General features: G+C 42.7%; 1 protein-coding gene and 1 pseudogene across 4 annotated transcripts in view; both read right to left on the bottom strand.

The window, feature by feature from the left end:
- The window catches only part of SHROOM4 (shroom family member 4), a 598,984-nt gene that overhangs the window by 331,083 nt on the left and 253,512 nt on the right, over positions 1 to 14,389 (bottom strand). The window lies entirely within an intron of this gene.
- LOC141153355 (dead end protein homolog 1-like) lies at positions 11,013 to 13,079 on the bottom strand (annotated as a pseudogene).

Here is a 14,389-nt window from a genome sequence, read left to right as displayed (position 1 = left end):
ATGTTCATTCAGTTGTTTAATGTTGTTGAAAAAAAGCAGATCACAGACATGGCACAAAACTAAAGTCATTTCAAATGGCAACTTTAATGCTTTAAGAAACACTAAAAGAAATCAAGATTAAAATGTGGTACTCAGTAAGGGTAATTATTTTCAGACCAAGCAGAGGGAAAAAAATTATGGAATCATGAAAAACAAACACACAAAAGAACACTCCAATACATCACTAGTATTTTGTTGCACTACCTCTGGCTTTAATAACAGCTTGCAGTCTCTGAGGCATGGACTTAATGAGTGACAAACTCTTCATCAATCTAGCTCCAACTTTCTCTGATTGCTGTTGCCAGATCAGCTTTGCAGGTTGAAGCCTTGTCATGGACCATTTTCTTCATCTTCCACCAAAGATTTTCAATTGGATTGAGATCCAGACTATTTTCAGGCCATGACAATGACCTTATGTGTCTTCTTTCAAGGAATGTTTTCACAGTTTTTGCTCTATGGCAGGATGCATTATCATCTTGAAAAATGATGTCATCATCCCCAAACATCCTTTCAATTGATGGGATAAGAAAACTGTCCAAAATATCAATGTAAACTTGGGCATTTATTGAAGATGTAATGACAGCCATTTCCCCAGTGCCTTTACCTGACATGCAGCCCCATATCATCAATGACTGGAAATTTGCATGTTCTCTTCATGCAGTCATCTTTATAAATCTCATTGGAACGGCACCAAACAAAAGTTCCAGCATCATCATCTTGCCCAATGCAGATTCGCGATTCATCACTGAATATGACTTTCATCCAGTCATCCACAGTCCACGATTGCTTTTCCTTAGCCCATAGTAACCTTGTTTTTTTCTGTTTAGGTGTTCATGATGGCTTATGTTTAGCTTTTCTGTATGTAAATCCCATTTCCTTTAGGCGGTTTCTTACAGTTCAGTCACAGACAATGACTCTAGTTTCCTTCTATTCGTTCCTCATTTGTTTTGTTGTGCATTTCCTGTTTTGGAGACATATTGCTTTAAGTTTCTGGTCTTGACGCTTTGATGTCTTCCTTGGTCTACCAGTATGTTTGCCTTTAACAACCTTCCCATGTAGTTTGTATTTGGTCTAGATTTTAGACACAGCTGACTGTGAACAACCAACGTCTTTTGCAACATTGCATGATGATTTACCTTCTTTTAAGAGTTTGATAATCCTCTCCTTTGTTTCAACTGACATCTCTCGTGTTGGAGCCATGATTCATGTCAGTCCACTTGGTGCAACAGCTCTCCAAGGTGCGATCACTCCTTTTTGGATGAAAACTAACGAGCAGATCTAATTTGATGCAGGTGTTAGTTTTGGTAATGAAAATTTACAGGGTGATTCCATAATTTTTTCCTCAGAATTGAGTGATTCCATATTTTTTTCCCTCTGCTTGGTCTGAAAAAAATTACCCTTACTGAGTACCACATTTTTAATCTTGATTTCTTTTAGTGTTTCTTAAAGCCCTAAAGTTGCCATTTGAAATGACTTTAGTTTTGTGCCATGTCTGTGATCTGCTTTTTTTCAACAACATTAAACAACTGAATGAACATCCTCCGAGCCCGGTGATTCCATAATTTTTGCCAGGGGTTGTATAAGCCATCCAGTACTTTAGTGGCGTTGAACTTCAGCTGTTTTCAGAATAAAAAATATTTTTTTTCTGTTGCTAGCCAGAGTCCAAAAAATATTTTTTTCTGTGACAAACGTTATAGAGTCTGCCATAAACCACCTCGTCCTTTTGCGGTGGTGAAATTCAGCTGTATGCAGAGCTTATGCAGAGTAAGAAAATCTATTTTTTGCAGTGACTAACGTGATACATCGGGTTAGATCAGAATTTGAAATATCTTGGAGCATGTATTCTATGTTATACAGGCCTCACCCACAGTAAAAAAAATACTTTCTTCTGTTCCTAACGTTATACAGCAGGGGACAGCTCAGTTTAACATAGTTTGGAGAATATCTCGTATGTTATACAGGCTGTTATGATCTGCAACATGTACTAAGGAAAGATAGGGGAAAGCTGTCCCTACTGTAAGACTAAGCTGAATCCCTACAATGTAGCGGGCTGCCTGTTCCTAGTGAACAGACCCGCCTTAGTCCTCAGCTAGTCTGAACGAAGACCTATAGAATTAAGGGAGGGGTCCCTAAAAGAACTAAGGACTGGAACAAAAATGGGACACCTCCTAAACAGAAGTTGCTGCATAACACAAAAAGACAAACTGACAAAAAGTACTAGAGGTCCCAGAGGACCAAGCGAACTTGACAGAGAAGGGCACAGAAGCACCAGGCTAGAGAGACAGTAAAACACTGAAGTCCAGCACAGCCAGAAGGGAGGAGCTGGAATATAAAGGCAGATGGTCACATGAACGCAAACACAAGATAAAAAAAACAAACAGGTGGGTTCTAACAGTACCCCCTCTTTTATGAGGATCCTCCGGATCCTCCAGGGCCAGGCCTACCCGGACACCTCCTGTGGAAAGCTTTAACAAGCCTAGGAGCAGAGACATCATCCATCCTTACCCAGGAGTTGTCTTCGGGACCGAAACCCTTCCAGGAGACAAGATACTGTAATCTCCCTCTATGCCATTCAAGATACGAGAAATTTCATATTCGCCGTCTTCCACCACAGGAGGAACTGTGACAGTGGAGTCCCTATCAGATACGTCAGCCTTTTTCAACAAGGAAACATGAAACACAGGATTAATCTTCCAGGAAGTAGGAACATCCAACCTAACAGCAAACGGGTTAACAACCTGAAGCACTTTAAATGGACCCACAAACTTAGGACCCAGTTTTTTAGAGGGAATCCTCAACCCCAGGTTCTTCGAGGACAACCAAACCATGTCAACCACAGTAAACAAAACCTCTTTACGTTTCCTGTCAAAATACTTCTTGTTAGCCTCTTGAAGGTTACAATGTACATTAGTCCAAACTCTCTCAAAATCACCGGAAAAATTCTCCTCCTCCGGCACCTCCGACCCCAATTTGGAGAACGAACCAAAAAACGGATGTCTCCCAGTACAACAAGAATAGAACACCCAGCAGAGGAGGATGTATGATTGTTAAGAGCAAATTCTGCGAGAGGCAGAAATTCACACCACACCTCTTGATTGTCCACCACAAAACAACGCAAAAACTGTTCAACATCCTGGTTCTTTCTTTCAGTCTGTCCATTCGACTCAGGATGATAACCAGACGAAAATGACAAATGGACTCCCAACCTGTCGCAAAAAGCACGCCAAAAGCGAGCCACCACCTGAGGTCCTCTATCAGAAACAATATCCGTGGGAACGCCATGGAGCTTGACAATCTCCTTAATAAACGCCTTAGCGAGTGTCTTGGCGCAGGGCAACTTAATGAATGGAACCAAATGACACATCTTACTAAAACGGTCCACGACCACCCAGATGACAGTAAAACCCTCGGACACCGGAAGATCAGTAATAAAATCCATAGTGAGATGCGTCCAAGGGGCACTTGGAACCTCCAGAGGGCAAAGCAACCCCGCAGCAGGAGTATGTGAAGCCTTTGACCTAGCACACACAGTACATTGACGCACCCACTTGATGACTTCCTTCTGCCATCCAGGCCACCAAAAACTGCGACTGATAAGTCTCTTAGTCTCCGAAACTCCTGGATGACCTACCAACAGAGACTCATGACACTCCACAAACAAACCTCTCCTAAAGGCTCTAGGCACGAACAACCTCCCATGGGGAGTGTTAGATGGAGCATCATCTTGAGCATTAAGAATCTCATTCTCCAAAACGGAGTCCAAAGCCGCCACCACAACTCCTTTCTGTAAAATGCTCTCCTCCTCCTTGGCACCGACTGTAGGAGAGAAGCTGCGAGATAAACCATCGGCTTTAACATTCTTAGTACCAGGGATATAGGTAACAGAAAAATGAAAGAGAGAAAAAAATGTGCCCACCTAGCTTGACGGGCATTCAAGCGCTTGGCAGCATCCATATAGATCAAATTCTTATGATCTGTGAAAACCTGAATAGGAAATCTAGCGTCTTCAAACGCAAGTTTAATAGCCAGCAACTCCCGATTTCCAACATCATAATTCAGTTTGGTTTCCGAAATTTTTTTCGAAAAGAAGGGACAAGGATGTACTCCACCCTTGTTCTCCTGAGACAAAACTGCTCTGACCCCCACCGATGAAGCATCGACCTTGACCAAAAAAGGCTTGGTCTCATCAGGCTGCATAAGGATAGGGGCAGAACTGAACCTCTCTTTGAGATACTCAAACGCTTCAATGGCCTCAGTAGTCCACTGGGCCGTATTCGCACCTTTCCTGGTGAGATCGGTTAGAGGTTTAACAATTACAGAAAAATTCTTAATGAATTTCCTGTAATAATTGGCAAAACCCAAAAATCTCTGTATAGATTTCAAACCAATAGGCCTAGCCCATTCCTGCACAGCCTGAACCTTCACCGGGTCCATCTCAAAGCCCTCGCTGGAGACAATGTAGCCCAAAAAACTAATTTTCTGCACAACAAACTCACATTTCTCCAGCTTAGCAAAGAGTGAATTATCACTCAATAACTGCAAAACTTCACGTACACTCTGCCAATGGGACTCTAGATCTGCTGAATAAATCAAAATGTCATCCAAATACACAACCACATTCTTACCAATCAAAGGTCTCAGGATTTCATTAATAAGGTTCTGAAAAAATGCAGGTGCATTGGTAAGATTCTCAAAATGACCTACCAGAGTGTTAAAAGCAGTTTTCCATTCATCACCCTCCTTGACATGTAAGAAATTGTATGCCCCCCGGAGATCAATTTTGGAGAACCACTTGGTTCCCACTAACTGGTTAAACAAGTCAGGAATTAACGGCAATGGGTAGGAATTGCGTACTGTAATCTTATTAATTTCACGAAAATCCAGACATGGACGTAAACCGCCGTTCTTTTTTTTTAACAAAGAAGAATCCAACTGTCACAGGCGACTTAGAAGGTCTAATGTGACCAGCAGCCAGGCTAGTCTGTATGTACTCTTCCAATGCCTTTCTTTCAGGGATAGTCAGATTAAACAAGCGACTTTTGGGAAGAGTAGCACCCGGAACAAACTCAATGGCGCAATCATAATCCCTATGAGGAGGTAAAACTTGCGACTCCTCCTCCGAAAAAACCCTCCAAAAATCTTGAATAGGTACAGGTAATTCCCCTTTTTCCACAGCCGCAATGCGACCATTACAACATTTATCATAGCACTTCGGACTCCAAGACTTAATCACATTAGTAGACCAGTCCAGTAAAGGATTGTGCAGTCTTAACCAAGGCAATCATAGAACAACAGGAGAGGGCAAATTATGGAAAACAACCAAGTCCAAAATTTCTTGGTGAACTCCATTGATAGTGAGGGGAAATGCAGCAGTCTTGTGAGTAATACATTTCAAAGGAGTGTTATCAATTGCAATCACAGAAATAGGTGATGACAAAGGTTTGGATTTTAATTTAAGGTTTTCCAAAAACCCTTTATCAATCACATTAAGTGTTGAACCACAATCCACAAATACCTGAAATTCAATCAAATCTCCCTGCAGAGTAGTACTCCCAGAAAGAAATACTCCTGTAGAGCGTAAACAAGCTATACGGGTGTAACTGACCTTTTTTTTTTCTTTACTTAAACGACGCTCACAATACTTAATCAAATGGTCAGCTTTACCACAATAAAGACACAATCCCTCGGCGAATCTCCGGTCTCTTTCTTGAGAGCGGAGTGACATCGCCCCAACCTCCATCGATTCCCCGCCATCAGAGCAGATTTTCTTGGGACTAGGACCTGACATTACAGGAGTCTTTACCTCATTGAGCCTGCACCTCAGCCTCCTGTCCACACGAACAGCTAACTGCATAGCTTCCTGCAGAGTCTCAGGTGCAGGGAATGCAATTAGCAAATCCTTAACCTTTTCACTCAGACCAGCAAGAAATAAACATCTCAATGTCGGATCATTCCACTTAACTTCTGAAGCCCATCTCCTGAAGTGTGTGCAATAATTTTCAACATCACCTGACCCCTGATTCAAACGTCTAAGTTCAGATTCAGCAGATGAGATTCGATCAGGATCATCATATAATAGCCCCATAGCAGAAAAAAATTCTTCAACAGACCTTAAACACGGATCATTAGGCTGGAGAGAAAAGGCCCACCCCTGTGGTTCATTGCGCAAAAGTGACATAATAAAACCAATGCGCTGTGATTCATTCCCAGAGGACCTTGGTCTCAAACGAAAATATAACAAACAAGCATTTTTAAAGGAAAAAAAATCTTGCTGTTTACCATAAAAAACATCAGGCTGTCCTACCTTGGGTTCGACAAAATGCACTCCGGAACAGCTACTCACGTGTTGCTGAAGTTCGGCCACCTCCAGAGACAATCCCTGCAGGCGTTGAGCCAAATCATGGACGGAAACCATACTGATCCCCGAATTTCTTTCCTTTTAGTTTTTTAGACTAGACTTACTGTTATGATCTGCAACATGTACTAAGGAAAGAAAGGGGAAAGCTGTCCCTACTGTAAGACTAAGCTGAATCCCTACGATGTAGCGGGCTGCCTGTTCCTAGTGAACAGACCCGCCTTAGTCCTCGGCTAGTCTGAACGAAGAACTATAGAATTAAGGGAAGGGTCCCTAAAAGAACTAAGGACTGGCACAAAAATGGGACACCTCCTAAACAGAAGTTGTTGCAGAACACAAAAAGACAAACTGACAAAAAGTACTAGAGGTCCCAGAGGACCAAGCGAACTTGACAGAGAAAGGCACAGAAGCACCTGGCTAGAGAGACAAGCAAAAAACATTGAAGTCCAGCAAAGCCAGAATGGCGGAGCTGGAATATAAAGGCAGATAGTCACGTGACCGCAAACACAAGATAGAAAAAACTAACAGGAGGGTTCTAACACAGGCCTCATCCACACTAAAAAAATACTTTCTGTCACGGTTCCACCCCTCACTGTGTCTGGGATGCAGTTACTGATAGCTCAGCCGTCCAATATTGTACAGGGGCATGCTGTAGCTGTCAGTACTGTGATTGACAGCTCAACCATCCAATCTGGTACAGGGGCGTGCAATAGCTGTCAGTGTGGTGATTGACAGCTTGGCTGTCCAACCTGAGACTGGGAGGCACTGGCTATCTTCAGGTGTTCATTATTCCTGTTGAATGCCTGGCTACTTAACTGAGCTGTTTCCCCCAGATCTCTGCCAGACGTACATTCAGCTAGTGTGTGGTTTGTTCTCTGTGCCTTGAGTTCTGTGTATTGATCTTCTGTTACCTGACCTTGGACCTTGTTCTGACCATCCGTCTGTTTAACCCCTTCTGCTCTGATCTGCTTTCCTCTTGGTATTCTGATCTACGGAACATTACCTGACTACACCTTTGCCTCTTCCCTCTGTTTATGACGTACCCTCCTGGCTTTTATCCCGTCTCACTGTCTGACTGTGAAAAGTGACTCAGCGTCACACTTTCTTCTGTTGCTAACGTCATTCATTAGGGGACATCTAATGGTGCCAAGCGAGGGTGGATCTGTGCGATCAAGGGGGTTTGATGATACCAGACAAACTGTTAGTGGAGGTGCAAGAGGCGATGAACAAATGGAGGAGGAAGAGGTGATGGGGGCGAGCAACAGTCAGGATATGAAGAGGATAATCATCCCCTCTCTGTTCGTGTTTGGCGGGAGGGGATGGAGGAAACAAGCATCAGAGTTACCCAGCCACCAACACAGCATGGGCTTGAACCTCATCGAAGAGCCCGACATATGAGTGCCTTCTTGCTGCACTACCTGCAACATGATCATCGTATTGTTATGATTCGACATAGTACTGACTACTGGGTTGCCACTCTGTTAGATCCACATTATAAGAGTAAATTTTGCCAGATACTTCGTAGTCTCCCTGTACTTACCTGTGTGCAACCTCCCATCTTTACAAGATCTCCTTCTCTACTTACCTCTTATCTCTTCTTGCCCCAATAGCATACAAGATTTGTCCCGTACTTCTCCCCTACTGTGGAACTCTCTGCCCCAACACATCAGACTCTCGCCTACCATGGAAACCTTCAAAAGGAAGCTGAAGACCCACCTCTTCCGACAAGCGTACAATCTGCAGTAACCCTTGCTCCTCCATACCACTGCACCACCAGCTCTATCCTCACCTACTGTAACCTCACCCATCCCTTGTAGACTGTGAGCCCTCGCGGGCAGGGTCCTCTCTCCTCTTGTACCAGTCAGTGACCCCTTTTCACATGTAAAGCGCCATGGAATAAATATCGCTGTAATAATAAGTAATAATAATTATACTACTTGTACTCTGGGTCAATTGATGCCACTTTCTTGGTGTCTGCCCCTAATTTTATGTGTTTTGGCAGCTTTTGGGCCCGTTTTAAGGTGCAGTATAGGAGTTTAGTGTATGTTTGGGATTCTGAGCATGCCGAAGATACTTGGATAACACCCGAGCATGCTCGGATAACACGTTATCTGAGCATTTTGCTCATCACTAGTTGTAATGTAACAAAATAGGTAAAAAGCCAAGGGGGCGAATACTTTCACAAGCCACTGTAGTTGAGATTTGACTTATTCCATTTGAAAGAATTATCATAATATTCAAAGGAAATAGTGAGCGTCACTTATGGAAATCCAAAAAACACAGATTCATGAGAGGAAAATGAGAGAATTTTTTCCAGCCACTTAACGGAAGAATGAGGTGAGCTCCTGTTTAGCCAGACAAAAAGTGATGCTGAAGATGTGACCTATAAAAAGGAGGGACCCTCGCAGACAGAGGGGCTGTGTAGACTAACTCCCCCCAACATTCCTAAAGCTCTCAGGAAAAGGAAAGGAAGCAAAGGAGAAGAAGATAAGCTCTAGGACAGACAATACCAACAGCAAAGCTTCTGCTACTTATACTTACAAAACACACAAAACAAATCTTAAAACTACCGTAATCCCTTAATAAAAATGTTTCAATCTAATTAAAGGGGTTGTTTAGGTTAATATTGTGTCTGTTCAGTTGATGTTTGTAGGTGAGCACAGTGTGGAATGAAAAAACATACTGCATTGTACTAACCTTCCCTGGATCCACCATTAAGTCTCTACCAGTGTCCAGCATTGATTGTGGCTCTGGCGTCACGTCAATCGCGTGGTAGCCCAGTATGAGCTCCTTGGCTCTGTCAGTGTAGACAGTGCGCCCTACTCAGATTTAGCAAGCTCACTGATAGGCTGCTGAGCTGTCACTAGCACACACCGAATACCAGACCCCTGGAGCAGTGGTGCAGACTCGGCAATGGACCCAGGGAAGATGAGCACAGTGCGGACTGCATTCAGGGACAAACAACTGAAACAGGACAATGTCTTTCAGCTTGTTCTCCTTTCCCATAAACATTGACTTTACAGGCTGGCTTTTATTGGATCCTCTCTTCCACCCAGAATAGGAAATCACTAGCACTTATTCAGTTGATCCATTAAATAGTGATGAGGAAGCATGCTCGCTCCTGCTCTGCATATATTATTAATCCTGGTGATAGCAAGAGTTAGGCAGGCAGAGTTTGTGGAAAGTGTATAAGCAGAATTGGGTCCATTGCACGTTCTGTCTGCTGCTGCTGTTACAGATATCCATAGGCCTAGATAGCAGGGCAATTTTTTTTTGCTCTCAATCATGATTATTTGCTTAAGGCCATGGCCCCACTATCAGTATTTGGTCAGCATTCTGTCCAGTAATTTTTCTCAGGAGTGGGAGCCAAAACCAGGAGTGGGTGATAAATGCAGAATTGGTGACTTGTTTCTATTCTACCTTTTCTCTGATTGTTCCTCATTTGGTTTTGGTTCCCACTCCTGACAAAAAAATACTGACCGAATACTGATCGTGGGGCCGTGGCCTAAAAAGCATTGCAGATCAGGCCATTTCTCAACTATAGTACACCATTTTACTGCTCCATTTGCTTGTTAACAGAATACAGCCACATTTTTTTGATTTTATTCGCATTGCTGTATTGTGGAAGCAGAGAAACTTGTCCATCGTCAGATGTGATTCGATATCATAATAATAGGCCACTGCCTAAAACTGTGTTCATCAGAAGTGATCCGATATTATTGCGGTAATAATCATCACATTTTTTGGAGCATGCCAAATATTACATTCCCGTTAAAGTCTGCCAGTTGTGTGTTGCTAAACCTATTCACACTTAGTCGCTGACCAATACCATATCTCTAACGCCACTGCCTAAAACCATGGTCATCAGACGGGATCAGATATTACTGAGCTAATCCAGAATATTTTGGGAGTGTGCCAGATATTACACTCCATTTAAAGTCTGCCAGTTGTGTGCTGTTCAAACCTATTCACACTTGGTCACTGACAAATAGCATATCTGTGAACAATGTTGTCAGAGTATTACGCCATTTTTATGGACTGACAATAAAACATACAAAAACAAAGCTAAAATTGATTTTCCTGGGAGAAATGTTAACATTCTTTGCAGGGTCATAACTTGTATGTAAGGTCAAAAAAAAAGAAAAAAGGTATGGACTGTGGAAGAGATTTGTGACCAAAATGAACACTCATCTCGAGCTGATACCACCTAGCAGCATCTGTCCCTATTGTAAATGTATCCAACAGCGGTATCAATAGGGAATAGAATAGATTTGTATTTTTTTTCAGCAGCACACAGTATAACGCAATAATACCTGGCTGAATTGGTGCAATATGCTATCCATAGCTCACCCGTAAATGAATTTCAGATAAGACAGTTAATATTCTAGAACATAGAATCTATTTGAATTGTCCTTCCCATTATTAAGGAGTGGGTCTCCTATACTGTGATTGCATATGCAGCAATTTTAAGTGCTACCAAAAATTAGGACGCACTCCAATGCACATTTGAAGAGATGTAAAAAAAAATTAAAAAAACCTAACAAGACAGCAGGATCTTTAGTATAAAAACGAGACTCGCCAATGTAACCTCTTAATCCTGGCAGCGTCAACAAAATGTTCACAAGGTAGACAGTAGTGATGGTTGGTCTCCTAGACAATGAGCAAAGTCCTTCATGATGATGGAGGCCACCATCTCCTTAGCTTGCTGGTACTTTTCTGTGAGAATGAGCTTGTCTCCAACCAGCCAGGAATATCCAGTGAATGGCACGACATGGTTTGGTATTAGTACCCAGTACCAGGTGAGAAGCCATCCACAATTTCCATATCTCATGAATTATATTTGGTAGAATGGCTGCTCAGACATTAGTTTCTCACAAAGGAGCTGAAGACACTGAATGGCAGTAGGTGCAAGTTTCTCCCGCATGACCTGTTTGTTAGATATGAGAGGGAGAACAGAATTGGGCTTTGCCACAGTGCCAGATTGCATCTTAAGTATTATGGATTGCTGGAGCCAGTCCACAGTAAAAAAGCAGCCATAGTGTCCGAGAATCACACAGACCGTTCTTAGCCAGGGCTGCTTCTCGGTGAGAGTTGTATTTCACCACAGCCATATTCTTTAGGTCGGTGAAAGAACTGGCATAGAAAGAAACCGTATCTACTCCGGCTGTCATTTCTCCCAGGAAGTCCTCTAATGCAGCTTGCTCTATAAGCAATGGCAGCCCGTCCAACATCAGCTCACACTTGCTTCGACACACAAAGATCTTTACGCCTTGAATTTCATGACTACAGACTTGGGCAATGGCCTGATCTGCAATGCGTTTTGAGAAATAACGAGTATAAGCAAAGTCACAGTTTAGGCCACTAAAGGTCTTCATTAAGCAAAACTCATACAGCTTTCCCACAGACTGAAAGAGGGGTATCAATGCATCTTCATATATCTCTTGAGAAATATTGCCAATAAAAATATCAGAAACATGTGGAGGAGCTTCTCCAAACCAACCTGGAGGAGGGCCACCATATTTCCTTGGTCCATTCTCTTGCACCAGTGATACATTAGAGCTCCTCATCCACTCGATGAGTCCATCTTTATTTTCCCTGCTCAGAGTTGAGCAATATCTGAGGCTGGCAGGCTCAACTGGCTGTTCCCTTTTGCTCCATGGCTCCTCTCCTGCAGTGTCTGTGTCTCTTTGGATAGAGCCATGCTACCAAACTGATGGTCTGCAGAGAGTCTGATCTTTGCTTCTCCTTGTAAAGTCTCTTTCAATTCTGTCTCTAATCTGCTACAGAGGCACATGTTCTTTAAATAGTTCAATTGTCCTTTGAAATACACATCCACAGGTCAAGGATTAGTAACATACATAGTAACAGTATTTAAGGTTGAAGGAAGACTTAGTCCATCAAGGAATCTAGTATCTATAACCTGTAATATTATACTTTTCAAGAAAGGCATCCAGGCCCTTCTTAAATGTTAGTAGTGAATCCCTCATTACACCATCATGCGGCAGAGAGCTCCATAGTCTCACTGCTCTTACAGTAAAGAATCCGCGTCTGTGATTATGATTAAACCTTCTTTCCTCCAGACGTAGAAGATGCCCCTTGTCCCCGTCTCAGGCCTCGGAGTAAAAAGATCAGTAGAAAGGTCTTTGTACTGTCCCCTCATATACTTGTACATAGTAATAAGATCACCCCTAAGCCTTCATTTTTCCACAGTAAATAACCCCAAGTGTAATAACCTGTCTTGGTATTGCAGACCCCCCAGTCCTCTAATAACCTGTCTTGGTATTGCAGACCCCCCAGTCCTCTAATAACCTGTCTTGGTATTGCAGACCCCCCAGTCCTCTAATAACCTGTCTTGGTATTGCAGACCCCCCAGTCCTCTAATAACCTGTCTTGGTATTGCAGACCCCCCAGTCCTCTAATAACCTGTCTTGGTATTGCAGACCCCCCAGTCTTCTAATAACCTTGGTCGCTCTTCTCTGCACCCGCTCTAGTTCAGCTATGTCTTTCTTATACACCGGAGACCAGAACTGTACACAGTATTCTAAGTGTGGTCGCACTAGTGACTTGTATAGAGGTAAAATTATCTTCTCCTCATAAGCATCTATGCCTCTTTTAATGCATCCCATTATTTTATTTACCTTTGCAGCAGCTGCCTGACATTGGCCACCAAACGTAAGCTTGTCATCCACGAATACACCCAGGTCTTTTTCAGTGACAGTTTTGCCCAGTGTTTTACAATTAAGCATATAATTATACATTTTATTTCCTCTGCCCAAGTGCATTACCTTACATTTATCCCCATTAAAGCTCATTTGCCATTTATCAGCCCAAGCTTCTGGTTTACATAGATCCTCCTGTAATATAAAATTGTCCTCCTCTGTATTGATTACCCTGTAGAGTTTAGTGTCATCTCCAAATATTGAAATACTACTTTGTATGCCCCCTACAAGGTCATTAATAAACACAGTACAGACCAAAAGTTTGGACACACCTTCTCATTTAAAGATTTTTCTGTATTTTCAAACCTATGAAAATTGTACATTCAGACTGAAGGCATCAAAACTATGAATTACCACATGTGGAATTATATACTTAACAAAAAAGTATGAAACAACTGAAAATATGTCTTATATTCTAGGTTCTTCAAAGTAGCCACCTTTTGCTTTGATGACTGCTTTACACACTCTTGGCATTCTCTTGATGAGCTTCAAGAGGTAGTCACCGGAAATGGTCTTCCAACAATCTTGAAGGAGTTCCCAGAGATGCTTAGCACTTGTTGGCCCTTTTGCCTTCACTCTGCGGTCCAGCTCACCCCAAACCATCTCGATTGGGTTCAGGTCTGGTGACTGTGGAGGCCAGGTCATCTGGCGTAGCACCCCATCACTCTTCTTCTTGGTCAAATAGCCCTTACACAGCCTGGAGGTGTGTTTGGGGTCATTGTCCTATTGAAAAATAAATGATGGTCCAACTAAACACAAACCGGATGGAATAGCATGCCGCTGCAAGATGCTGTGGTAGCCATGCTGGTTCAGTATGCCTTCAATTTTGAATAAATCCCTAACAGTGTCACCAGCAAAGCACCCCCACACCATCACACCTCCTCCTCCATGCTTCACGGTGGGAACCAGGCATGTAGAGTCCATCTGTTCACCTTTTGCTGCGTCGCACAAAGACACGGTGGTTGGAACCAAAGATCTCAAATTTGGACTTATCAGACCAAAGCACAGATTTCCACTGGTCTAATGTCCATTCCTTGTGTTCTTTAGCCCAAACAAGTCTCTTCTGCTTGTTGCCTGTCCTTAGCAGTGGTTTCCTAGCAGATATTTTACCATGAAGGCCTGCTGCACAAAGTCTCCTCTTAACAGTTGTTGTAGAGATGTGTCTGCTGCTAGAACTCTGTGTGGCATTGATCTGGTCTCTAATCTGAGCTGCTGTTAACCTGCGATTTCTGAGGCTGGTGACTCGGATAAACTTATCCTCAGAAGCAGAGGTGAC

The sequence above is a fragment of the Phyllobates terribilis genome, unplaced genomic scaffold, assembly GCF_046119375.1.
Source record: "Phyllobates terribilis strain yellow unplaced genomic scaffold, ASM4611937v1 Scaffold_7__3_contigs__length_470593459, whole genome shotgun sequence".
Classification (NCBI taxonomy): domain Eukaryota; kingdom Metazoa; phylum Chordata; class Amphibia; order Anura; family Dendrobatidae; genus Phyllobates; species Phyllobates terribilis.
The sequence above is the reverse complement of the archived record's forward strand: the minus strand, read 5'-3'. Positions and strand labels throughout refer to the sequence as shown.